The sequence below is a fragment of the Saccopteryx bilineata genome, chromosome 7 (assembly GCF_036850765.1).
Source record: "Saccopteryx bilineata isolate mSacBil1 chromosome 7, mSacBil1_pri_phased_curated, whole genome shotgun sequence".
NCBI lineage: Eukaryota > Metazoa > Chordata > Mammalia > Chiroptera > Emballonuridae > Saccopteryx > Saccopteryx bilineata.
The window spans coordinates 50560179-50585309 of NC_089496.1; the positions used below are offsets into that span (position 1 = coordinate 50560179).

At 44.2% G+C, this 25131-nt stretch overlaps 1 long non-coding RNA gene across 5 annotated transcripts in view; it reads right to left on the minus strand.

Moving 5' to 3' along the window:
• Positions 1–4779: 4779 nt before the first annotated feature.
• The window catches only part of LOC136310720 (uncharacterized), a 40912-nt gene continuing 20560 nt past the window's right edge, over positions 4780–25131 (minus strand). Inside the window, exons 2-5 of one of the 5 annotated variants that reach the window (XR_010726599.1) lie at positions 16878–17344; positions 15368–15521; positions 8579–8779; positions 4780–5991 (exon numbers count right to left, since the gene is read on the minus strand). This is a non-coding gene — a long non-coding RNA (uncharacterized lncRNA). Of the gene's footprint in view, positions 6251–6361; positions 8780–15367; positions 15522–16877; positions 17345–25131 lie in introns of those variants that run through there. The other 4 variants (XR_010726598.1, XR_010726601.1, XR_010726597.1 and 1 more) reach the window with 4 other exon arrangements.

The window sequence follows — 25131 nt, forward strand, 5'->3', positions numbered from 1 at the left end:
AGGAGAACAACATAAAAATCTTGCTCCCCACCATAACCTAAATTTTATTCTTAACTCTTAATTAAATTAAGACAACTCGATATAAAATTCAACAATTTGATAATAAAACGCCTATGATGGGCATGCTTTACATTCACTGGGTTGGCCACAAAAATGAATTCAACTCTGTCCCTCTCTTCTACGTGATTGATCTGATGGAAAAGAGAAACAGATCACTGGATGCCAAGACAGACTGTGGTCCAGATATCAACCAAGTATTTAATAACGTGGGGAGCCTCTTGTTCCAACTCTGGTTTCGAAGAGTGATCTGAACTGAACAAGAGCTGACCCGGACGGAAGGGCACCTTGACAAGGAGGCAATAGTTTAAGAAAAGGCACTGAGCCTGACCAGGCGGTGGCGCAGCGGATAGAGCATCGGACTGGGATGCGGAGGACCCACGTTTGAGACCTCGAGGTCGCCAGCTTGAGCGCGGGCTCATCTGGTTTGATCAAAAGCTCACCAGCTTGGACCCAAGGTCGCTGGCTCAAGCAAGGGGTTACTTGGTCTGCTGAAGGCCCACGGTCAAGGCACATATGAGAAAGCAATCAATGAATAACTAAGGTTTCGCAACAAAAAACTGATGATTGATGCTTCTCATCTCTCTCTGTTCCTGCCTGTCCCTATCTATCCCTCTCTCTGACTCTCTCTCTGTCCCTGTAAAAAAAAAAAAAAACAAAAAAAGAAAAGGCACCGAGCACAGGGCCTGTTTGGGAGGACTTGTCGGAGACCAGGCCGCAAGAATGGAGTGGGGGACAATGCTAAGACGATGGTTTGGACCAAATCCTGGAAGGTTGGAGTATAGAAGGCAATGGGTAGGAAAGAAAAGTCTTTGAACTTGAAGCGATGTGCCCAAATCTGGGCCTTTGAAAGGTGACTCCAGCAGTAATGTTCAGAAAAGCCAACATTTAAGGTATTGAGGTATTGGCAGGAAAAGACAATGAAATAAGCCAAAGAAGGGGATTTTTTTTTTAAATAGTCAAAAAGTTTTAAAATATTTTTTATTTGAGAGAAAGAGAGAGAGAGAGAGAGCTGCTGCTCCACTCAGTTGTGCACTCATTGTTTGCTTCTTGTATGTGTCCTGACCAGGTCGCTCAGCTGGTCAGGGCATCATCCCAATATGCCAAGGTTGCAGAAAAGAGTTTTTATTTATTTATTTATTAATGTAAAAGCACTTATGTGAATAGCAAACTTGATTATTCTACCAAATGGAGAAAAGCCCAAGTTATTACAGGAAGACCAGTTAGGAGACTATAGAATGGTCCATGCAAGAGTTAATGAGTTTTTGTGGGGTTTTTTGTTTGTTTGTTTGTTTGTTTTTACTCATTTTAGAGAGGAGAGAGAAAGGGAGAGAGAGAGACAGAGAGGGAGAGAGAGAGAAGGTGAGGAGGAGCTGGAAGCATCAACTCTCATATGTGCCTTGACCAGGTAAGCCCAGGGTTTCAAACTGGCGACCTCAGCATTTCCAGGTCGACACTTTATCTACTGTGCCACCACAGGTCAGGCCGAGTTAATGAGTTTTGAAGCAGGGGAGTGAACTGCTGGAGATGGACTTGAAAGATAATGGTAGGGGAGACCACTGGATTGGTTAGCCGGGATCAGACACACAGCAGTGAAAGGTGGGGAGTCTCATTTAGATCAGAGTTCAAGGTGTCTGCAATATATCTGCGTGGGATGCTCAGCACGTAGTTAGGAACGGGGTCTGATTATGGAAAGACAGGGTAAAGGTACAGGGCTGGGAGTCACTCTCACTAAAGGAGTAACTAGACAAGAGTAAGCTGGAAGGTAGGGGGAGATTACCAAGGGACTCTCAGGAGGTAAAACAGGACGGAATACGGAATCTTCAGAAATCTTATATCAAAAGGGCTTGTTTTAAGGGTGTAGCAATGTAAGGATTCTGGACGGAAGCTAAACAGATATTGTCCATGAGGCAGTAGAAGCTCACATGGGCTCCAGTGGAGGGGAGTTCTAGTAAGAAGATGGTGAATGTTCAAATTCTGCTGAAAACGTAATTTGGGCAGAAGGTTTGGGAAGAGGTTTTTTGGCATTAGGACTTTCCATAGGCTGATGGTGCAGAGGATCGAGAGGGAGACGAAAAAGGTCAAGTTTGAGGATGAGGAGGAAGGAGAGAGACAGAAGTAACACTACCAAAACTTAGAATCAAAGTAGAGTATTCAAACAGGAGAGGATAGGTTTGCAGGCATCAAGGAAGGGACATGAAGGGCGGAGGGCCAGAAAATGGAAGGGAAGTAGACAAAGGGGACAAGACGGACGGGGAGTGAAGTCAAGGAGGACATGGAGTTGGGGGGGGAGTAGCTGGGAACACTGGTCTGGAAGGAAGTCAGAAACATTCTTCAGAGACTAGAGGAAAGATCAAGGGAATGGGTGATAATCTACAGAGTGAAATCTGTACAGCACTCCTATCAAATGATCTCCAGCCTCTTGTGAAACAGGTAGCAGAAAAGGGGGGAGACAGGCCTAGAAATTAAATGGGGGCACAGAAGACTGGGGCGACGGCTCTGTGCATTTTAACAGTGAGCTGAAGAGGAGTGAGCAAAGGACTTGCCAGCGCTCTTGGGTCCCCCGGAAAAATCGGAAGGAATACATTGCAGAGCGTCCAACGCACCTGGTTATGCTCCTTTGTCCAGAAATGCTCAGCTGCCTAAGAAGGAAAAGAAGAAGCAGATGGTTGTTTTAACCAGGGCTGGAGCTGGGCGGGACAGATGTGACAGGAGGTCAGGGAGGAGAGGGTCAGTAGGATCCAGTCAGTGTGAGCAGTGGGGACAACTGTCCCCGAGATCTGGGATGTGCCCGGGATGTCCCGAGAGGCCAGGAAGGTTGGCGGATGGAGGAGCAGAGGGCCTGGGTCCACAAAGGGAGGAGGGTGTCAGACATGAGGTGACAGGAGAGGCAGACAGATAGGTTGTGGTTGGAGAAAACTTGACTGAGTATGATGATGAAAACTAAGGTGTGGCTACACTCAGAGGATCTGAGGGAAATGAGATGGAGTCATGGAGACCTAGGTAAGAAACTGAGAGTTGAAAATAGGACAGAGCTGAAAATAGGTCAGAGAGCTGAAGAGATGACCAGCGTGGATTCTGCATCCCAAAGAAGAATACACTAGTTCTAAATGAGATTATTTTTATGTGACTAAACCCATGTCATTTTAAAATATATGAGTAGAAAACACTCAGAAGGGAGACACTCCACCTTGTACTTCTGACAAATACATATTGAGCTATGTGCTTAATGTGAAACTGCATTTGGTAATCATGTTATAGCGGATTCCTCTCAAATAATAGTTTGATATTAATATCTTCCCACTGTCAGAGGGGGCAACTTAGCACCTGATGACCTTGTACAAAAAGTAGGAAATAAAACTGGACACTTGGAAGAAAAAAAATGATAGGAAAGCTAAACCTAGAAGTGTCCCCATGTACTTAAGTGAATGGTTGGACCAAGTAAATAATAGTGATTCCCAGTAACTGCTTGTATTCAGTGTGAAGCCACGAATCCCTGCCTAATGTCTGCCCTAACAGTGCAGACTTGCCCACGTGGAGACTCTTTCTGCGGGCAGCGAACCAGACCATCAGCCTGGCTCCCTCAGCCGCCCTCTGGACCGACAGAAGGTCACCTTGGGGTTGGCACATCTGGAGCCATCGAACACTGGACTCACTGGTCCTCTGTAACCCAGATGGAGACAGTCACAATTTTCTAAAGTTCTAAACATAAATAAGTTGTTTTTCCAAGGACAAGTACAGTGACTCTATTATCTACACTCAACAGGAGACTGCACAGGGTTTGGGATGTGCCAATCGTCCGACTCAAAGAGGAATTGTTAGTCAGATGTGGAAAAGATCTGTAAACGGGCCCTGGGAGTACAGGCCATCTCTAAACCGTCCCAGAGAATGCTGCCCTGGTCCCACAGCATTTATTTACACATTCTTTTCAAACAATTTTAACGGTAAACTTAGAAGCCCTATTTTGCATCCCATAGGTTGGTCCAATTCAGGCAAAATGCTGATTATTGTTGAAGCTGTACAACAGAGAGGAGGGTTTATAACACTATTCGCTCTACTTGGTATATGTTTGAAATTTTCCCTAATACAGAGAAAAGAAAAGGAGATGTCTCCTTATTGTGCTTGTCTAGCTGGGAGTGATGAGAACCATTTCCCGCTTGTCTCTTTCCTGGGGACATGCACAGTGGCCTTTGAGAACTTGCAGACCCGAGCTCCCTCTTCTCCAGAGCAAGTTAGAATGTCCTGACACTAGTAGGTGGATGGTATGACATCATTATTATTCTACATGACCCATCATGCGTCACAGAAGTCTTCCATATGCTGTCATTTCATTTACTTCTGTGGATTCCCACAGGCACTCTCCCAAGTAGTTGTTCACCCCCACCCTCCCAAATGTGCCCCAAAACAAAACAGGTTTTGTTTTGTTTTTTTAAGATTTTATGCATTAATTTTTAGAAAGGAGAAAGAGAGAGAGAGAGAGAGAGAGAGAGAGAGAGAGAGAAGGGAGGGGGGAGGAGCAGGAAGCATCAACTCCTATATGTACCCTGACCAGGCAAGCCCCGGGTTTCAAACCAGCGACCTCAGCATTCCACTGCACCACCACCGGTCAGTCTAACAAAACAGGCTTTAATCATTCATGAACCAATCTTTATTTAAAAACTAGTATGTGCTATTATTTTAATGCTATTTTAAAATTCCATAGCTAAATAGCTTTGTAAGGCAAAAAAAGAAAATAGTAACAACTAACAGAAAGCCTTCATTTGCTCAATAAACATTTATTAAGCACCCAGAGCGTTTACAAAGTAGATGCTGGGGTCTTCGTCACACAGCATGCAGGGAACTTCTGCACAGAAGCAAGAATGAGTCAAGACTCTGGAGCGGCCCCTGCAGTGAGGGAAGGGGAGCTTTCACAACTGCAGATTCTCGGGCTCCGTCCCCAGAGGGGTCAGGTCCGGCGTGGTCCCAGGAAGGGACCATGGTTAACAATCGGTCTAAGTTACCAAGTCTCGGGGCACCAGAGCTGCCCCTAGTCTGACTGAGCTGGCACGGCCATCCATGGGAGGCGGTTGGTGGGTGAAAGGCAGGCAGGATGCGTGTTTGGAGCTGCATCCTGATGGCGGAAAGGATGGGAAAATGGCCCAAGAGGAAGGATTCAGCAGGAACTGGGCAAGCGGTCAGGCCTGGGAGCTGACTGGGCTGAAGTTCAAGGCGGGCCTTCGGTCCTGGCGAAGCTCTCGGCAGGGACCTAGAACGGACTGACTGTAGGACGCCGGGTCCCTTTGTGCAGCAGGCGCTGTGCAGAGCCCTTCGCTTACAGTCCCACTTCATCCTCGCGACAGCCTGCGAGGCGGCACGGCCCCCCGAGGTCGGACGGCCAGGAAGTGGCTGAGCAGCTGCTAACCCTCTCTATTCTGACGCAGAGCCTGTACTCCCTCTGACCTCCACGGTGCCGCCAGGGGTTGGGGCAAAAGCCTGGCAGGCTCACGGTGGGGGTGGGGTGCTAGTGAGGAGGACCATCGAGTATCAGGGCTCTGCCCACATGAGGTGCCAGGCAGCCACTTCCACACTCCGTCACTGGGGACCCTGACGGACAAGGTCCTCCCTCTTCCCAGCGGTATGTCCCAGGAAACAGTGCAATTGCCAGGTTGGCCTCCGTGCCCCCAGCCTCCCCAACTTGACCCGTTTCTGCCACAGTCCCTGAGGACGGGCCCACTGTCACCTCTTCACCTCCAGTCACACCAGGTAACACGTGTCTGAAGGCAGGTCAAAGCACTGTGTTTTCCCCACTGCTTCTGCAGAGTGGACGCTTAGAGGAACGAATGGATGCCCAAGGCGGGAGCTAGGGAGGAGAGTGGGAGACGTGCCACATTCCCCGAAGTCGCCCCTGCAGACTGGCGGCAGCACCTTCCACCTTCCAACGGGCCCTCTTGCTATCTGGAGAGGAACAATCAAGTATCAGGACATAGGATGACCAAGAGTCCTGCTGCGTGAGATTCTCCTGAAGTGGTTTCCAGGCCGCCATTCCAGCCTCTCTGTACAAAGCCCTTGTGCTCACAGGGAACAATGTGCATGCCTGTGCTTCCAGAGATGGTAATCGGAGGGCACAACCCATCAAAGCTTCTTTCTTTTGATGACTGAGCTTACAGACCCAGACACTGCTATGTTAGTATTCCAAACACCAGGACTGCCGACCCTACAATAAACAGAGTAAACAAGAGCAACTGTCCTCACCCCCGCCCCCACCCATCATTCAGTGAGCATTCAAGACCATGGAATTTCCCCCCACTTATCAAAATCATTTGTAAGTTCAAAATTGTCCTGGCAAATACTTCTGATTAGTGGCTATGAAATAAGATAGATAGATAGACATAGATTTAGACTTAGGTTTTAGAGGTGCTGAGAGGATACAGTAATAACCTGTAACAGTAACTCCAACATGTCAAACTGGACAACAGTCTTCCATATCCTGCACACACAGCAGTTTCACAAGGCAGCACGGTAGAGCAGACCAAAGGCTTGGCTTTGCTGATTAACTGTGCAACTTTTGCAAATTACTTGATTTCCCTGAGTCTTGTTTTCTGCCATAAAAAATTAACACAGTAAAACTTGCCTTGAGAAATTTTTTCAAGGACTGGGTGTAATGTATGTGAAGCACCTAATAGTGCCTGGGATATAGAGGCCCCAAAATGTTTGTTGAATGAATAAGTTGTAAATGCTCAATAGTGATAGCTTTTATTACTTATTACAGTATTTGTCAAACTTTATGGGCTTTAAACCTGTCTACCCCGTGTTCTTCAGGGAATACATTTAAAAATTGATGGCTTCATTTTTAGTTATTAAACCAAACACATCTGTTTCAAAAATTCAAATTATGTGAGTACACAAATAAAAATGGAAAGGCCCTACTACAAAGCCCAGATCATAGATGTAACCACTGTTAACAGTTTGATATACACCCTTTCAGGCCTCTTTCTAGGCCTGTACAGCCAATTAAGTTACTGTTTTTTGCTATTTCAGCTTGGGCTACAATAAATATCCTTATGTAAAAATCACTTGGCATATATGCTGGTTATTTTCCTAGGCTAGAGTTAGGAATAGCCAAGTCAAAGGGGACAATTACATATATAACTAGACTCTGTCAACCTGCAGGGAGAGCGTAATGAGCTGAATTGTGTCCCCTCAAAATTCGTATGTTGGCACAGTGAATAGAGCGTTGGACTGGGATGCAGAGGACCCAGGTTCAATATGGCAAGGTTGCTGACTTGAGTGCAGGCTCACCTGGCTTGAGCACAGGGTCGCAGGCTTGAGCGCAGGGTCGCAGGCTTGAGTGTGGGATCATAGACATGACCCCATGGTCGCTGGCTTGAGCAAGGGATCACTTGGTCTGCTGTAGCCCCCCCCTCCCAGGTCAAGGCACAGCAATCAATGAGAAAGCAATCAATGAACAAGTAAGGTGCTGCAACGAAGAATTGATGCTTCTCATTTCTCTCCCTTCCTGTCTGTCCCTGTCTCTCTCTCTGTCTTTGTCACAAAAAAATGACACATACTAGAAGTAACTACGAGTTGCTTCCCACTCTTCCCCACTTTCTCTTTCTTTCCTCTCTAAAAATAAATAAAATCTTATTAAAAAAAATTCGTATGTTGAGGCCCTAACCGCCAGCACCTTAGAATGTGATGGTATTTGGAGATAAGGCCATTAAAGGGGTGATTAAGTTAAAATGATGCCATTACAGGGGCCTAATCCAATTTGACTGATGTCCTTGTAAGAAGAGGTCTGGACACATAAAGACACCAGAAAAGAAAAGAGAGAGAGAGAGACAGACAGACAGACAGCAGGGGTGCGTGCACAGAGGAAAGACCATGTGAAGGACAGAGGTGATATCTGCAGAGAGCTCTCAGGAGAAACCAAACCTGCTGACCCCTTGGTCTTGGACTTGGACCCTCAGAACCAGGAGAGAGAAATTGTTGTTGTTGAAGCCACCCAGGCAGCGTGGTATTTTGTGATGGGAGCCCCAGCACACTAATACAGAGGGGTTCTTCTCAAAGCCTTGGTGGCCCTCGGGCTTTGAGTTGAGGTCCACCTGGTATTCCAGTCACTTGCTCCCCACTGACTTGACGCCATGCTCTCCCTGTCCTTCTCCACTGTCCTTCCCTCCTCGCTCACTGCAGTTTACTTGATAAGGTGTTCACTGTGAATGCTGGCGAATCTCACGGACATTTGGATGCGTGTGAACATTTGTTTTCTGATGTATCTCATTCTGGCCCCACATCTGACAACAAGGAGAAGCAATTATGGTACTTAGCATGGAAGTAATATTTTCATTATGTGGACCATGAAACAACAAGAGGAAAGTCTTTCCCACATCGTTTCTCTCACGTTTCTTGCACTGATCAAGAGCCAGCCAACACACCCCTCGCAGCTGTGCTGTAGCACACTCCCCCTGACCACCGTGTCCCTCAGCCTTGGGTAACGCGATGTCTGTGCCTTGCGAGGAAGGGCGTGAAGGAAATCTGAACTTACTTGGCCATCTTCATTCTGCTCGGCTGCCATCCTCAGTAACCTTCACATGCTTGACATTCCTCTGATTTCCTGGAGGAGTGACTCGCCCAGAAGTACACAGCCACAGGAGCTGGAATAGACGGTCTCTCGGTCTCCTGATATTTTCTCTTCCTTCAGCAGCTCTTTTTACTTGTGAGGTGAAAGACTGTTTGCTGGAGAAGGCTGCATGTTGGCAAGAAAAGGAAAGGAAGAGGGAGCGTGTCAGCCAGTGATTGACAAGAGGGCTTGACTGTTTGAGTCTCTTCCCTCTTTGTTTTCTTTCCTGGAGTTCACTTCGGTCGTTTAAACACCATAGATCTGCAGAGCCTTCTGCTTACTTTTCCCCAACAGGTTAGCACATCTTGGGAGGAGGAGAGTCAGGCTGGCCTCTTACCTAGCACCTGTCAGGAGGGAGGGAGGGCAGCAGCAGCTGGGCTGAGACCAGGGAAGGAGGACCCGCTCTCTCCTCCCCCCCTCCTGCCAGAGGCATTACCAGCTGAGCCTCTCCTGGGACTGTCGAGGTGCTGCCAACCACCCTCCACCGCCCCGGTAAACCTGCTCTCTCCTCCCCCATCCTGCCAGAGGCATTATCAGCTGAGCCTCTCCTGGGACTGTCGAGGTGCTGCCAACCACCCTCCCACCGCCCCGGTAAACACAGAGTTCTCAAGGCGATGCTAAAGAAACAAAGAGATCTCTGACTTTGAAATGGGGGGGTTGTATAGGAAAGGCCCCCACCCCACTATTTTCCCCAATGTGCTTGGATGTATGTGTGTGTAATAGAAGTTAGAAATAAATTAAGGAGCAAATATGAAGATAAAATAATAATCTCTTCGTATTTGCAATACTCAAGTTTCTTTTTTTCCCCTTTTACCCTTTTTTGGTGTTCCTTTTTTATACTCTAGTTTTCTAAGCTACGGATGAAACATAAAGGTGTATACAATTATTTCCAAAAAATATCTGGGTGCCTACTTCATGCCAGGCATTATGCTAGGTTTGAACAAGATGAAAGATATCCAAGGATTTGGTTCACCTTCAAGGTCTGCAGTCTCGTAGCCAAGGCAAATCCACGGTCATGCTTGCTCACAAATTTGCAAAAACAGCTAAACTGTACTGGAGGAAACATTTCAATTGTCTAGTGCTCACTGAGAGCATCTAAATATCACTGACATTTAGCTCAAACCAAAAACATATTTTGAAATAACAAGCAATTAAATGAACACTTTTATCATAAACAAGGACTTCAGAAAAGTCTGTTCAGTTCTGTGCCATAAATTGTAAAAAGGAGAGTGACACCCATACCATATGTGAACTATGGGGCTCTAAAGTAATATAGTATCATCTGCAGCACATCTGCTTCGTTTAAGTTCAAATTTTAACAGTTAGTTTTAATAGTTGGTATTGTGGCCTTATACACGACATGAAAAAATAATATTTGAGAGTTTGAATGTGGCAGGTAGCTGATTTAGAGTTATAAAGTCTCTTCCAACTCTTAAAATACTAGATTCTATTAGGACACAAGCGTAGCCTTTTGGACTCCAGGGGGAAGTATTCATAGCTTAACATTAGTAACATTAGTCTTTAGTGCTATATTCCTACCATGTGGCATGATAAAGATGGCTATTATTTTGGTTTCACAAAATCTATTTATCTGTTTATAGTGGTTGACTGGCAAGTTGTTATCATTTACTGTCAAATTTCTGGAAGCAAATCAAGAAAGAAAAAAAAAAGAGTATCAACTAAAAACCATAAATAAATCTCAATCACAATTCCTTTCATGAAATGGACCACATCATGGGTGACAATTAACATCACCATTATTTACTTTTTTTTTTTTATCAAATGCTTAACTATCTCCCTAAAACAGGATCCAATCAATGTCAAATAATTAGAGATACAGTGCAAGGAGTCTGTGAGTTGTCGTGAGCCTCACAAAGGAAGGGAGTAGTAACATACTATCTTAACTATTACTGAGCCTTTGTCCTCCACCAGTCAGTCTCCATGGTAATCCAATGATATTGCTTCGCCTACAGCAAGCACATTCGTGTGGCACAGGCCTTCGCTTCCTCTCTAAACTTCCTGTTTTCCTAGATGTTAGGTTCTCTGAGGTGCGCTTTCAGAAAGCAGTCAAAGGTCTGCTAGGAAGAGCGGCTTGGAGGTGGGGGGTCAGCTGCGCGCTAACATGCTAGCCTGGCCCCAACCTAAGGCACACCATCTACAAAGTTCCATCAGTTCGGTTCAACTCCCTTTCATCCGCCTCTTCTATAGCAGGAGGTATTCAATCATTGCCAAAGTCAATACATTGTCTGGTTGTTGAAGGCAGCTGGTTTCCCATAGAACCATGTGTCCCCATTTCCTATTTCAGTTACTTTCTGATTCAGTGGTAGAAAATGCCAAAGGGAGTTGGCAACAATGGCCTTTTCCACTTACAATAGATTTTCTTTTATGTACTTTGAATTCTTCTCCAGGATTGTGCTCAGTGCTATTTTTACTGTGTAATCAGATTGGACAGCTGTACAACAAGGTGCTGATTGGCAAGAAAACCTCAAGGTAAATGGCTTCCTCTTTTCCCTCAGGCCCAGAGGAGACTCTGCCACCACTCCATCACCAAGAACACGGGTCCTCAGAGGGAAGCAGGGCTCTCCTCTCTGCAAGAACTGTTTCCAGGACAGCCCTGGAATTTGAGAATTCCTTGAGCCTCCAGTGATAAGTGGAGATAAATCAGGCCTCCTGGGCAGTCAGGGTTCAGACTCTGCTCTCCCCCCACTCCCTCCGTGGCTGGTGGGGAAAAGAAAAATCCCTCCTTCTAAGGTAAAGAATTTAAGAATGAGAGTTATTATTTCAATAGCTATGTCTGGTTAAATCTCTGGTCTTCAAGATGCATGGTTCTCTCATTTTCTTTTGTTATTACTACTGTGTCTTTTGGCTTCCCTTCCTCTGTGGGGTGAAGTTTGATCTTACAAAGGAAGAGGAAGTAGCAGGCTTTTACTTTTTCTCATTTTTGTTCATTAGTTGTATAACCTTGCAAATGTCATTCAACTTCCTGGACCATATAGATTCTTAATCTATAAAAAGGCATGTCAATATATATTCCCTGTCATTTGTAGAACATTAACACTGCCAGATATTTTAGTTACATTCTATGATCTCAACAGAACTTTCTCTAATAACTATGTTACCTAATTATGATTTAATACCAGAATGCCCTGTTTTCAAATATTTAAAAGTTAAATACAAAACCATACTTAGCTTGATTTCCTGTATTTGTATTTCATGACACTTAAAAGAAATATTGTGGATGGTAGAATATTTTTCTTCAGCAGTATCTTGAATTCTGAGGTTTCATATTCTAAATTTGATGTGAACAAAATAGACTCCAATATTTATTCTATGAAACTAGTTTTAGCCTTTCAGTAAGTTATAGATTTTTCAGTTTCATGAGAGAAAATTTTAGTTAATGGCTATTTTCCACATCATTTCTTAATCTTCTCCTGCAGCCCTTCAGAGGAGGAAGAAAAGGTACTTCAGGGCTCTTTAGACATTTGACTATTACTGTTAACAGGGAAATATTGTAGGTTGCCAAACCTACTTCATAAAATACACACCTGAAATCTCAATCTCCACCCAACCTGATTATGTCTGCTAAGTTTTGTAATTGTAGAAAACAGGACAGACTTGTTCCATAGTGCTGTCTCATTTATATTGTCAGTCGTGAGTTGGCCCTCAAAGAAACCTTCATATAGACCTAATACTATCCATATGTCCTTCTGCTTACACTTAAGGTAAAAGTTCTTGAAAACTGTAACAATCATCTTCCCCTTTCACTAGACCAATGTCTACCGAATGAGGACAGGATTCAGGACAACAGAGGAACCAATCTCTTTACCTGAGGTCTTATCTACTTCTTAAAATTGTTATATGGATTAAATCAGAGTGATATGACATGGCTGGCTATAAAAATTCTCATCTTCAAGTCAACTATCTAATATTAATAGGTAATTCTGGTTCTACCACAAAAGCTTGAATGTTGGTCCATATTTATCATAGAAAAATCACCAGAAAGTAGAATTTGTAAACATACCATGGTTTATAAAGCACATTCACCTAGAATACTTTCACTGGCCCTGGTTGGCTGGCTCAGTGGTAGAGTGACGGCCTAGCATGTGGATGTCCTGGTTAAATTACTGGTCAGGGCACATAGGAGAAGCGACCATCTGCTTCTCCCCGCCTCTCCCTCTTTTCCTCTCTCTTTCCCCCTCCTGCAGCCATTGCTCCATTGGTTCAAGCAAGTTGGCTAGGTGGTGGCTCCATGCAAAAGTGGCTCAGTTGCCAAGCAACAAAGTAATGGCCCAGATTGGCGGCATGGCCCAGTAGGGGGCTTGCTGGGTGGATCTTGGATGGGGCACCTACCTACGGGAGTCTGTCTTTCTGCCTCCTCTCCTCTCACTTAATAAAAAAAGAAAAGAATACTTTCACTTATGCATATTTAGATATTAAGGATATTTTTGTTTTTGCCTATTCAGATATTCTGGGCATTGTGGGGGAAGTTTTAAGAAACAGAGTTTTGGCAACCTGACATTAATTATTTACCACATTGACAATGGACACACACATATTATGTGCTAGTGCAGCAACCTTCAAACATGTGGGCTCAGAACCCTTTTACATTCTTACAAATTAAACCCCAAAGAGTTTTTGTTTATGTGGAATATATCTATTGATACTTACTAGAAATTAAAAAGGAAAAAGTTTAAAAATATTATTCATTAAAAAATAAATAAATTCACTACATGATGACATAACACATTTTTATGAAAAATAATTGTATCTTCCAAACCAAAAATAAGAAGTTAGTTTGAAGAGTGCCACTGTGTTACATTTTGGCAAATCCTTTTAATGTCTGGCTTAATATTAGTTGAATTATTTATGTTTCTGCATTCAATCTGTTCCACTTACCACACTTCAGGTAGTCTCTGGGAAACTCAACTATATGCTCATGAAAGAATGAGAATCCAAAAGATTTTTAAAAAGTCTTAGTGTTAGAATGAAGAAAATTTTGACTTCACGGATCCCCTCGCTCTCAGAGACCTCTCCCAAGGGTCTCCCATTCCACACATCAACCCCTGTGCTAGTGCCTCACCTCGTAGCCAGTTATGACTCGAGAAATATTTGCTGCATGAGGTAATGAGGCCCAGGCCCTGGGTTAGGTGCTAGGTGGGGATCCACATTTGAACGAGACAAGAGTCCCTGCTTTTAAGGAGTTTAGACTCAATGAGAGAGACAAGACAAGTATGTACAAAGCTGTGCTACCACAGGAGTATACAAGATACTAAGGGCGGTGGCTGGTAGGTAAGAGGGTACCTTGCCCAAACTTGGGAGATCAAGAAAGGCTTTTAGAGAAAACAGTGGCTGAGTTGAGACTCAAAGGAGAAAACCAGGGAAGGAATGCAAGTATAAAAAGGAAGCGCAGTGTCCCAGACAGAGGGAGCAGCAAGGCTTGCTAGAGCTTATAGAGAGAACAGGGCATGGCGGACCGGCCAGAAACGGGGAAATGTATCACGTCAGCTTCCTTAGGGGAAGTCTGAAATCTGAAGACTTCAAACAGGAGGCTGACACACAAAGTTCAAGTTTGGAAAGGTCACTCTGGGTGCAATGTGAAGAATGAGTCGGAGCAGAACCAGGCAGAAAGGAGCAAGGAAGATGATGCTGGCCTGCTAGCTCAGGAATAGTGGAGACGGAGAGAAAGGAAGGGATGCGACAGATATATATGAGAAAGAAACACGGGTGGGACGTTCTGATGGCTGTCTACAGTGGGGGCGGGGGACCGAGTACAAAACCCACACTTCTCGCTGAGGCATCTGGGCTGATGATGATGCCATCTAGAAACTGAGAAAAAAGAAATGAGTATAATGAAAATAAGGATTTAATTTGGGATACATTGTTGAGATATCTCGGAACATGAGTCTATGTATCTTGGGGGTAGTCGGGTATGCAGATGTGTAGTAAGGAGAGAGAACTAGAAATTGATATGTAGGAGTCATTAGCATAGAGATGATCACTGAATCCATGGAAGTGAATGAGATCACTAAAGGAGAACATAAAAAGTGAGATAGCAATGAACCAACTAGGATACAACTCTGAGGTACGTGGATGTTCAAGTGACAGGCCCAAGATGGAGGTTCTGGAAGTTAAAATACCGAAGCATAAGGAAGCCAGAGGAAAACTAGGAAAGTGTGGTTTTACCAAGCAAGGGCCGTAAATGCCACAGGCGATGATCACTAGTATCAAATGCTGCAGAGAGGTTCAGTAAAATAAGGAAACGGGACCACTGGGCTGAACAGAGAGGTTGTTCTTGACTTTGTTTAGAATCTCAGTGGAGTGGTAGGGAGAGAACCCAGAAACAGGAAATAAATAATCTATTAAATGAAGTTCTTGGGAAGACAGGGGGAGACGGAATCCAGAGGACTGGCACCGAGACATAAAATAGAACACGTGGAAATCTGGGCCTCGGATGGGGCAAATACCTGATCCACTGGGATGTCTGCCAGGATGGGTGTGGGTGCAGGGAAGCTAATGAATTCGGAGACACGAAGCTGTTGGAGTTCCTTCCTCTCTGATGGGTTCTACTTCCCACGGAGTAGTGAGGGAGCAAATGAAGACTCAGGAAACGGGGGCTATTAAGATGCAAAACAAGCTGTTTCCTTATGTGAAAAGTCCTTCATTAAAAAAAAAAATTACTTGGAAACATTTCAAGAATAGAGAACAGGGCCTGACCTGTGGTGGCGCAGTGGGATAAAGCGTCGACCTGGAAATGCTGAGGTTGCCGGTTCGAAACCCTGGGCTTGCCTGGTCAAGGCACATATGGGAATTGATGAGTTGATGCTTCCAGCTCCTCCCCCCTGTCTCTCTCTCTGTCTCTCTCTCTCTCCTAAAATGAGTAAATTAAAAAAAAAATTAAAAAAAAAAGATTTAAATAGAAGGGGTTTATTTAAAAAAAAAGGAAAGAGAACAGAATAGAAAATAATTACAGTTTAATATTCATGTATCCTCCACCTAGCTTTAAGGGTTTGCGACTTTCTGCAAATCACTTTTGGTGGAAAATAAAACACTATAGAGACAACTGAATCTTCTCTATGACATTCCCTTCTCTTCCATTCTGTTAGTAACCATTATTCCGAATTTGCTGTCTATCTTCTTTTTTACTTTCCCAGTTTTTGAACTCTTACTTATTGTATACCATCTACGTCTTCCTGCAACCTGCGTTTCCCCTCTCAATAGCATGTTAATGAACTGTGAGTTAACACTAGTCACTTTATTTAGCTCATTACTATTGGTTGGTATTCTGTATATTTTGTGTCCAACAGTGTAACTTTATCACCTATTCTCCCGTGATGGACATTTAAATGGTTTCGTTCATATAAGCAATGCTGCTATGCACACATCCGTATGCCAGCTCACGACTATATATATTCATATGTGTATATATATGTGATTCCATAACATGCAACTTAACGAGGAAAATACATGTGCATGAACTATATGAGAAAGACAGCCATCAGTTTTCAAGAAAGGCACAGAAGCCCATGGATTGCTCTGATGTTCGCAGTAAAGTGAAGCTACTCTCACTAGAAAGCATCTGGAGATGGCTGCAGTGACCGAGGGCCATTCGCTGCTCCAGCAGACCAATGCCAGCCCGTGATTCCTTTCCCCGTCACCCAGTCGTCCCCACGTGTGCCCGTTTATTCCCTCAATCCGAGTGTGAGCAACACGAGGACCACGAGGCGAGGCAACAGCGTGACCGCGCGGAGTCCAGCAGCAGCAGCAACCGACCTCCTCGCGGTGCCAGGCCACCGAAGTGACAGCACCAGGGGCACGTGGGGGCCACAGGGGTCTAAGCTCACTTCCTCCCCCGAGTCAAGGCAGCTGAGGAGCCGGGGATGGACGGGGGCACAGACACTTGCCTCTTAGTGCCTCCTCACTGTCTCTGACAATGCCGTCAGGTTGGTGGCCGAGAGCTCGGGCGTGGACAAGACCCCGCCCCGAACGCCGCTCCCCACCCAGTCTGGCCTCTTTCCGCAGCACCTCCCCGCTTTACGCCAACTCCGTAAGGAGGCGCGCAGGCCCGCCCCGCGGCACCGCCGCTCCCAAACCTGACGTGCAACAGCGCGGGGCGGCTCTCCCAGCCGCCATCTTTAATTCGGGCAAAGCCCCACCCTCGCACCCCACCGGCCACTCCCTCTCGCCCTCCCCAGGCTTTTCACCGACAAACGGAACGCGGTTTAACCTTAGAGGCGGTGTCGAAGAAACAGGCACAGAGGGCCTGACTACCCATGCCCCGGGAGGTGCCAAATCCCGCCAATTTAAACATGGCCGCGGCCCCCGAGCAGCAAAAGCGCGCCGACGCCAGGGAAGTCATGCTCGCAATGGAGCAGGGCGGCGAGGCAGGGAGGGAGTAATCTCGCGAGATCGAGGCCAGCCCCCGTTCGGCCCGGAAGCCTCTTCTGAGGGGGCGGGAGGCGGAGGAGGGGGCGGGAGTCGGGCGAGAGCCGGAGGAGGAGTCCGTCTGCTGTCGGCTGCGTAAGCGGAGCAGCGACGCCGGGCGGCTACGCCGCGGAATCGGCGTAGGCGGCTTTGGAGAATCGGCGGGCTGCGCCGCTCCCGGGCTGGTCGCGGAGGGGGAGGGGATGTCGGTCAGTGCGAGATCCGCTGCTGCCGAGGAGAGGAGCGTCAACAGCAGCACCATGGGTGAGTCTCAGCTTCGGGCCGCCGCGGCTCAGGTCGGCGGCCCGGGACGAGGGGCAGCTGTGCGGCCGCGGGCCCGGGCTGGGGGAACGCCCCGAGGCGCAGCGGGGGTCGCAGCGAGGGGAGGTGGGCTGGGGGCGCCGGCGGGCCCGGGGCGCGGCGGCCCGGGGGGAGGGGCGGCGGCGGTGACAGTTTGAATTGAATGTGAGCAGAGCCGAGGCGGCGGCATTTCCTGTGCCGCGGCGGGCGGGCCGGGGCCGGGGCTGGGGCGACGGGAGCCGCGGACTCCGGCGCCGCGGTCGGAGCGGCCCAAGGGGTCGTCTGTGCCCGGCCCGGCCCGCCCGGCGGCCCCGCGGCCCTGCTTCCCCGGCGGCGGCGGCGGGACGCAGCCCACAGCCCCGCGGCGGGCTCCCCTCGTGCGGCGCGGGCCCGGCGGGCGGAGGAAGGATGCACCAGGCGGGCGGGAGGAGGGACGATGCGCCGGGCTGCAGCTGCGCTGGAGGCGGCGGCGGGCGGGAGGAGGAAGGATGGATGCACCGGGCTGCAGCTGCGCTGGAGGCGGCGGCCGCTGCAGCGTCCCGCTCCCCGCGCCGCCCGCCCGCCGCCCGGGCTCTCCTCTCCCAGGCGCGGCCCCAGAGCCCGGGGGTGGCGGGCCAGGCTGGAGGACGGAGCAGAAGGAGCCTGGTTTGGGCTCAGCTTTTAAGGAAAGGGAGAAAAGAACGTCCGGGAAGGGCGCCCTCCCGAGGAACGAAAAGGTGGGAAGGGTCGCTGGGAAAGGGAGGGACCCTCTTGGCCACACGTCCTAGTGATGTTTAAGGGAATTGCGTTTTGAAAGTATTTCAATGTCCTTAGTTATTCTCTTCAGCCCTTTCATTTCCTTTCCTCCCCCACGTATTGGAAAAAGAGCAGGGCCATTTCATTCACATTTTCCACTGCCGAGTTCCATTTCGTACCGTGTGTCTAGTTAGGACTAAGCTACTCAGATTGTCCCAGCACATTTTCGCTTGCTGTGTTACATTGCGAGAGTACATTGTTTCAAATCTAGGTTTTTCAAGTGTGAGGAAATACTTTGTGACATCTAGGTGCTTGCTTAGTTGCTTAACTTACTCTTGCGAGTGTATTGTTGTAGTTTCAACTTGAAGATTTCTTTTGGCTTTATTTTGATGAAAAGAAAGAGTATGTTACTGAATGCCCTTGGGAACCTAAAGGAACAGGTAGTCTAGATTCAAAAGCACAGTTGTTTTGCATATTGATGTGCATGCAAGTGATGAATATGGTTAGCACCCCTCACATCCCCAAGCAAGTTGAGAAGGAAACTTTGTAGGCATGAACTGTACAGATACGGATGAAATGAAATTTATGGAATTCCAGTAAACCGAAGGACGGTACTTTAAGCAGGATATAAACAGTTACAGAGCTAGTTACTGCCGCCCGGATCCCTAGTTCCTCCAAATAGCTAGGGAAAGGGCAGAGGAGGAGGGCAGGAAACAATCTTTCATCCCACCCAGCTGTTCAGTGGGTGGGGCTAGAGGGGAGAGGATTGCGTGGAGCTATGAAATAAATGTGGACGCTGAGGATCAGATGGTTTATATGGGGACTTCGTGTCAGTCTGTGATGGGACAATATGATGGGGCCAGGTCCTCAACACAGTTATTAAAAATATCAAATGTACTCTTAGGCTACAGAATTGGAAGTTCACAACTGATTATAAAAATGTGTTTGTCAAGTAGATTTTAATTAACAAAAAGGATATATACGGTACTTGCAATTTAGGTAAGAATTTTTGGGCCCTGACTGAGTAGCGCAGTGTATTAGAGAGCACAGTCCCAACATGCTGAGGTCTCCAATTCGATCCCTGGTCAGGACACATATGAGAAGCAACCAATGAATGTAGAACTAAATGTAACAATGGGTTGATACCCTCCCTCCCCCCCAAATTAATGGAAATATATAAAATGAATTTTTTTGGTTTTCTGGTTTTGTTTTGGAGAGAAGGTATTCAATATGTTAATTATATGAAAGGTAGTGTTATTAATAGAGTATGTTTCAAAGTTTTGTTATAAAATTGGTTGTTTGGATTTGTGGATTTTCTCATAGACATAATCTTAAATAAGTCCATGCCAGAACTTTTGAGCTAGTTTGAGACAAGTTCGGACTCTTGACAGACCTCAAAGCAATTGTAGAGAGTTAACAACATACCGTAACCAGACCTCCACTGCAGAACCTGCCCTCCAAAAAAAAAAAAAAAAAAAGCTTGGAGGAGGGAGGAGGAAGATCTGTGGTCAGTCAGAGTGCAGATGGTGGTAGAGCAGGTTGGCTTCAGACTTGTTACAATTTGATAGTATACATATTAACTCTATTCTCTACTCTGGGTTTTGTCAGTCAAGTATTGTTAAATACTAAATTACCAGTTGAGAACCATGTTTCACATTTTGAGCTAATAAGCTATCTTCAATTTTTGATTGGAGGTTGAAATTTTTTATTTTAGTATTTATGCATTTTACTGAATTTTAAGATGAAACTTTGGCATGTTCTTTTTTAATGTACTAAGTTTCAACTGTAGATGACAGATTAATTGTACAGTGAAACTGATGTAGAAAAAAATCTGTTTTTGCAGAGTAGAATTTTAAGGTAGCATGATTATAGATTAGGTGTGCCAGATGAGGCATACTGTTAAATGTGGACTGTTGGTCCCTACAGTGATGTTTGCAGACTGCAAGTTGAGACCTCTTAGTTAATTTTGAAATCAATTTTGTAGATTTCTAGTAATGCTTTTTAGAAAGTAGGAAAGAAATAGAAAATAGCAATATATGGCATTTAGTATACATTTTTGGGGGATTAAATTTTGTTTTGGATATAACGTTTCTTTTTATAAAGATTCTGGTAAAAAAGATTGTAAAAACACTTGGAATGTGTAGTATGGATGTGCATTATGGGGGAAGTACAGTATGTGCAAGAGGTTGGAAGCCTTGGTGTGAAGGGGGAAGACTAACTGCAGTTAAGTCCACGTGGCTTTTTCTTCTTTGGATTCATTTATTCTGTACTCCATATAGCTAGTGTGGTTGGAGAGAGCCGGGCCTACCTGATGAGAGGAGCACATCCAAAGCCAGAGGGAGAACCACTGCACTGGGTGTGAAGCCCTTGAAGGCTCATAGATAGGAAATAGAGAAGGAAGAAGTCTTTCTTAATTATCTAGTCCATAATTCTTCCTTCTGGAACTCCTACCACTCTAATACTTAGTATTTTTCAAACTTGGGAATGAGAAACACCTAGGTTGCTTGTGTGTGTGTGTGTGTGTGTGTGTGTGTGTGTGTGTGTGTGTAAGTTTATCATTTAATTAATGAATTTTTGCAAACCCTGATCAGTAATTACTGGGCATATATCATTATACTAGGTCATTATTGCCCAAAGTATAATTGATGAATCTCATGTATGAATCTATCAGGGCCCTTATATAAGTGCCCTCTAGACATTTTTAATCTTTTAACACCATTTTTACTGTAATTTTCCTATGTTTAGATATTTAGAACCATAAATACTTACCATTGGGTTATTGCCTACAATATTTAGTACAGTAAGCTACTGTACAAGTTTGTAACCTAGGAGCAATCGGCTAAACCATATAGCTTAGGTGTGTAGTAGGCTGTACCATCTAGGTTTATGTAAATACACTGATGTTCTCATGATGACAAAATTGCTTAACTTCATTTCTCAGGATATTTCTCCATTGTTAAGTAGTACATAACAATATATGGATATGGTGTGATTTATTTAATGTCTCCTTCTGATAGACATTTATTTGCAATATTTTGCTATAAACAATGACATGATGAGCAACTTGGGTCGATCTTTTCACATGTGTTAGTATCACAGAGCCATTGAACTCTGACTCCAGGCACTGCCAGTTAAAGCAGTAGCGTTGATAATGTTAATTCATTACTAGCTTAGGACTTCAACACTCAAGTTCATTTATTTAACAAATACATGTCTTGTGCCTGCTGTTTGCCAGGCACTAGGGAAAGTGAGTTAAATACTGTAACAGTAGAAATGGAAGGCATGGTGATTAAGAGATTAGGTTTTAGAGTCAGGCCTAGATTCACGTCCCTAAAACTTAACTGAACTCTGGGCAAATAACAGAACTTTTTCTGTTTCTTTCTCTGTAAAGTAGGACTCTAAAATTATTGGAAAATTAAGTAAAAATTAAATGAGATAATACACGGCAAGCAAGTTCTTAACCTGGCATATATAATAAGCACACAGATCTTAGCTTTGAAAATAAGGTATCAAACTATATGGCAATTAACTATTTATTTTTCTGCCTTCATTGTAGGTTTCTTAAAGTCAAGGTCTGTGTTTGTTCACTTTTGTATTCCCAATCTGGCATTTACTTAGTACATCATTTGTGATATTATTTAAAGGTACGCATACAGTGGGAGTAGAGAGAAGGATTCCTTTCTCAGACTGGAGAAGATGAATCTTAAAGGTGGATATGAGTGATTATGCGATAATTCCAGTAGGGAAAGACAGAGCACCAAGGTGGGCCATTGAACTGAAGACGGTTAATGTAGCAGTCCTAGGACTAAATGAGGAAGGACATTGGCAGAAGGCGTGAAGTATAGGGGATGGTTGTTCAGTATGTGAGGAGAAGTAGGTTGTGAGTAGTATATCCAGAACTGTCTGAGTTTTCTGGAGTGTATGGGTGATGAGTAGGTACTATTTCTTGAAATAGGTAATTTAGTTTTTATTTTTATTCATTGATTTGAGAGAGAGAGAGAGAGAGAGAAACATCAGTTTTTTGTTCCACTTATTTATGCATTCATTAGTTGATTCTTGTATGTTCCCTGACCGGGGATTGAACCAGCAACCTTGATGCGTTGGGATGATGCCCTAACCAACTGAGCTACCAGGCTAGGGCCTTGATATAGGTAATTTAAAACATAAAATTGAGAGGCTTGGAATGGGCCTATCTGGTAGTCTCAATATTAGAGATCTTGGATAGAAAAATAAACATTTTAAGATTATTATAAATTTATTCATTTGTGCTTTGAATTTTTATGTTTAGTAATTGTACCTGCCATATTGAACAAAAGCCACATTGTAGTTTGGTCAATAAATTGTTAGTAATGGTTTTTCTTTCTTTCTTTTTAAGATTTGGTTGGTATTTGTGCTTTGGTGAGCTGAGTTGCAGGAAATTGAATGAAATGATTTGTGTGAGACTGTGTTCTTCAAAGTTAGACCGACTGAAGTCACCATTTTTTCTCTCTTCTTTTTGAGGGAGTGAGGAAGAGAGATGAGAAGCATCAACTCCTAGTTGTGTCACTTTAATGAATTGTTCATTGATTGTTTCTCCCACATTCCTTGACTGGGTGGTGCGGGGGAGTCCAGCCCAGCCAGTGGCCCTTTGCTCAAGCCAGAGACCATGGGGATCATATCAGTGATCCTCGCTCAAGCCGTTAACCCCACGCTCAAGCTGGTGAGCCCACACTCAAGCTGGCGACCTTGAGGTTCTGGACCTGGGACCTCAGGCACCAATTTCTTGAGTAGTACTAAAATGTTTACTTATTTAAAATTTCTACTGATATGTTTCACAGCAGTATGTGTTTCAAATTAAAGGTCATACTTAGTTTGAAAGATACGTGTTTCTTTACACAATGACATTTTGTATCCTTATGTATTCAAATTGTCCATTCAGGTTGTAATCAGAGTTCTTTCTTTTTGAGGAAGATTTTGGTATAGATTAGCAATCAGGTTTAGAGAGGACTGTAAATACTTTGAGTGAGATCATTATTTGCTAAGAGGAGGCAGAATCTTCATAGTAATTTTATCCTAGTGCTTTCTTTTATATTGTTACTAAAATGACCAGGATACCTCTTCATTTGTTACATGTAGCATTTTGGGGTGTGAGGTGATCTAAACAGGAAAAATTTTTTTCAGTAACTAATATACCTTCAAGAGTCAACTTTTTTTTTTTTTTCTTTTTTAAGCAAGAGAGCAGAGAGACAGTGAGAGGGAGAGAGATGAAAAGCATTAAGTTGTAGTCTGTCACTTTAGCTGTTAATTGATTGCTTCTGATATGGGTCTTGACTGGGGTGGGGGGGCTCCAGCTGAGCTAGTGACCTTTGGTTCAAGTCAGTGACCTTGGACTTCAAGCTAGCAACCTTTTGGGCTCATGCCAGCGACCATGGGATCCTATTGATGATCCCATGCTCAAGCTGGCCAGTGCTCAAGCTGATGACTTTGGGGGTTTTGAACCTGGGACCTCAGCATTCCCTGGTCAGCACTATCCACTGAGCCACCCACAGTCAGGCTCAAGCATCGACATTTCAAACTATTTTTTTCTTTTTCTTTTTTAAATTTTTTTAAAGACTTTATTCATTTTAGAGAGAAGAAAGAGAGAGGGAGGGAAGAGGGGGGGAGGAGCAGGATGCATCAACTCCCATATGTGCCTTGACCAGGCAACCCAGGGTTTTGAACCGGCAACCTCAGTGTTCTAGATTGACGCTTTATCCACTGCGCCACCACAGGTCAGGCCTATTTTTTTCTTTTTAATTTTTAAAAGTTTCACAGGTATACTTAGTTCCTTTTATGATAAATTTAAATTAACCAGGAAGGGGGAAAAAGCCATTAAGTTATTTCAATCACTAAAAGTTAATTTGTGGTTTTTTTTTTAATTACATATATTTTTTAATGGTTGTAATTAGTGGTATATTAGTGGTTAGTGGTTCTTAACCCTGGTTAGGTATTGGAAACACTTCCAATACTTAACACTTGGAGACTGATTAACTCACTAGATACAGAGATTCAAAATGTGCATTTTCAGTATTTTAGTTAGTTCTGATAAACCATCAGCGTTGATAACCTCTGGGGTGAATTATATATTATGAGGTACTATATGGAAATATACTCTGTAAATTCTTAAATTTTATATAAAACCAAGATGTTATTCACTTAATGTGTAATATAGTTTTTGTTGTATCAGCCTATATGAATTAAATATGTATTAAATATGTATATGGTGTTCCAGGGATGATACTCTAATTTGCCTAGTCATTTTATTATTTTGTAGTTTCAGTATTTTAAATTTTTAAGAACTATCTTAAACAGAATCTTTATACAAACTTCTGTCGTTCGTATTTTCCTTGAGTATTTGTTAGTTTGGTACAAATAAACTTGTTTTATGTTTTTTATATTACTGAAGAGAGATTTGTTATTTATAAACTGATTAGCTTCCCTGTTTTTATTAGAATATACTGAACTTAAAATAATTTCTGTTGATTGATTTTAGAGAGGAAGAGAGAGAGAGAGGGATTTGTTGTTCTATTTATTTATTCATTCATTGGTTGATTCTTGTTTGTGCCCTGACTGAGAATCTAACCCACAACGTTAGTGTACCGGGACGACACTCTAACCAACTGAGCCTACCCAGCCGGGGTACACTGAACTTCTTAAAATCACCATCAGCAATATTTGGTTTTGTGCTGTGACATATAATATGGGACTAGTAAGTAATACAATGTGATAGTTGGTTTTGCTTTTTAACTATATGTACTTTGCTTTTCACATTTTTCTGCTCTATGGATATACCTACCTTCTTCTGTCTTTGAAGTTTGTATCTATCTAGTTTGCTTTTACTAATCTTTGTGTTTTAATTGCTCAGCTTTTATTTCCTGGTTCACTTCTGTATTGAAGGTCTGCTACCTATTAAATGTTGAGTTAGATTTCAGTTTTTGTGTAGTTACGCTGAGTGAAAATGAAATACAGTGGAAGTGGTTTGTGTTTTATGGGTATATAAAATA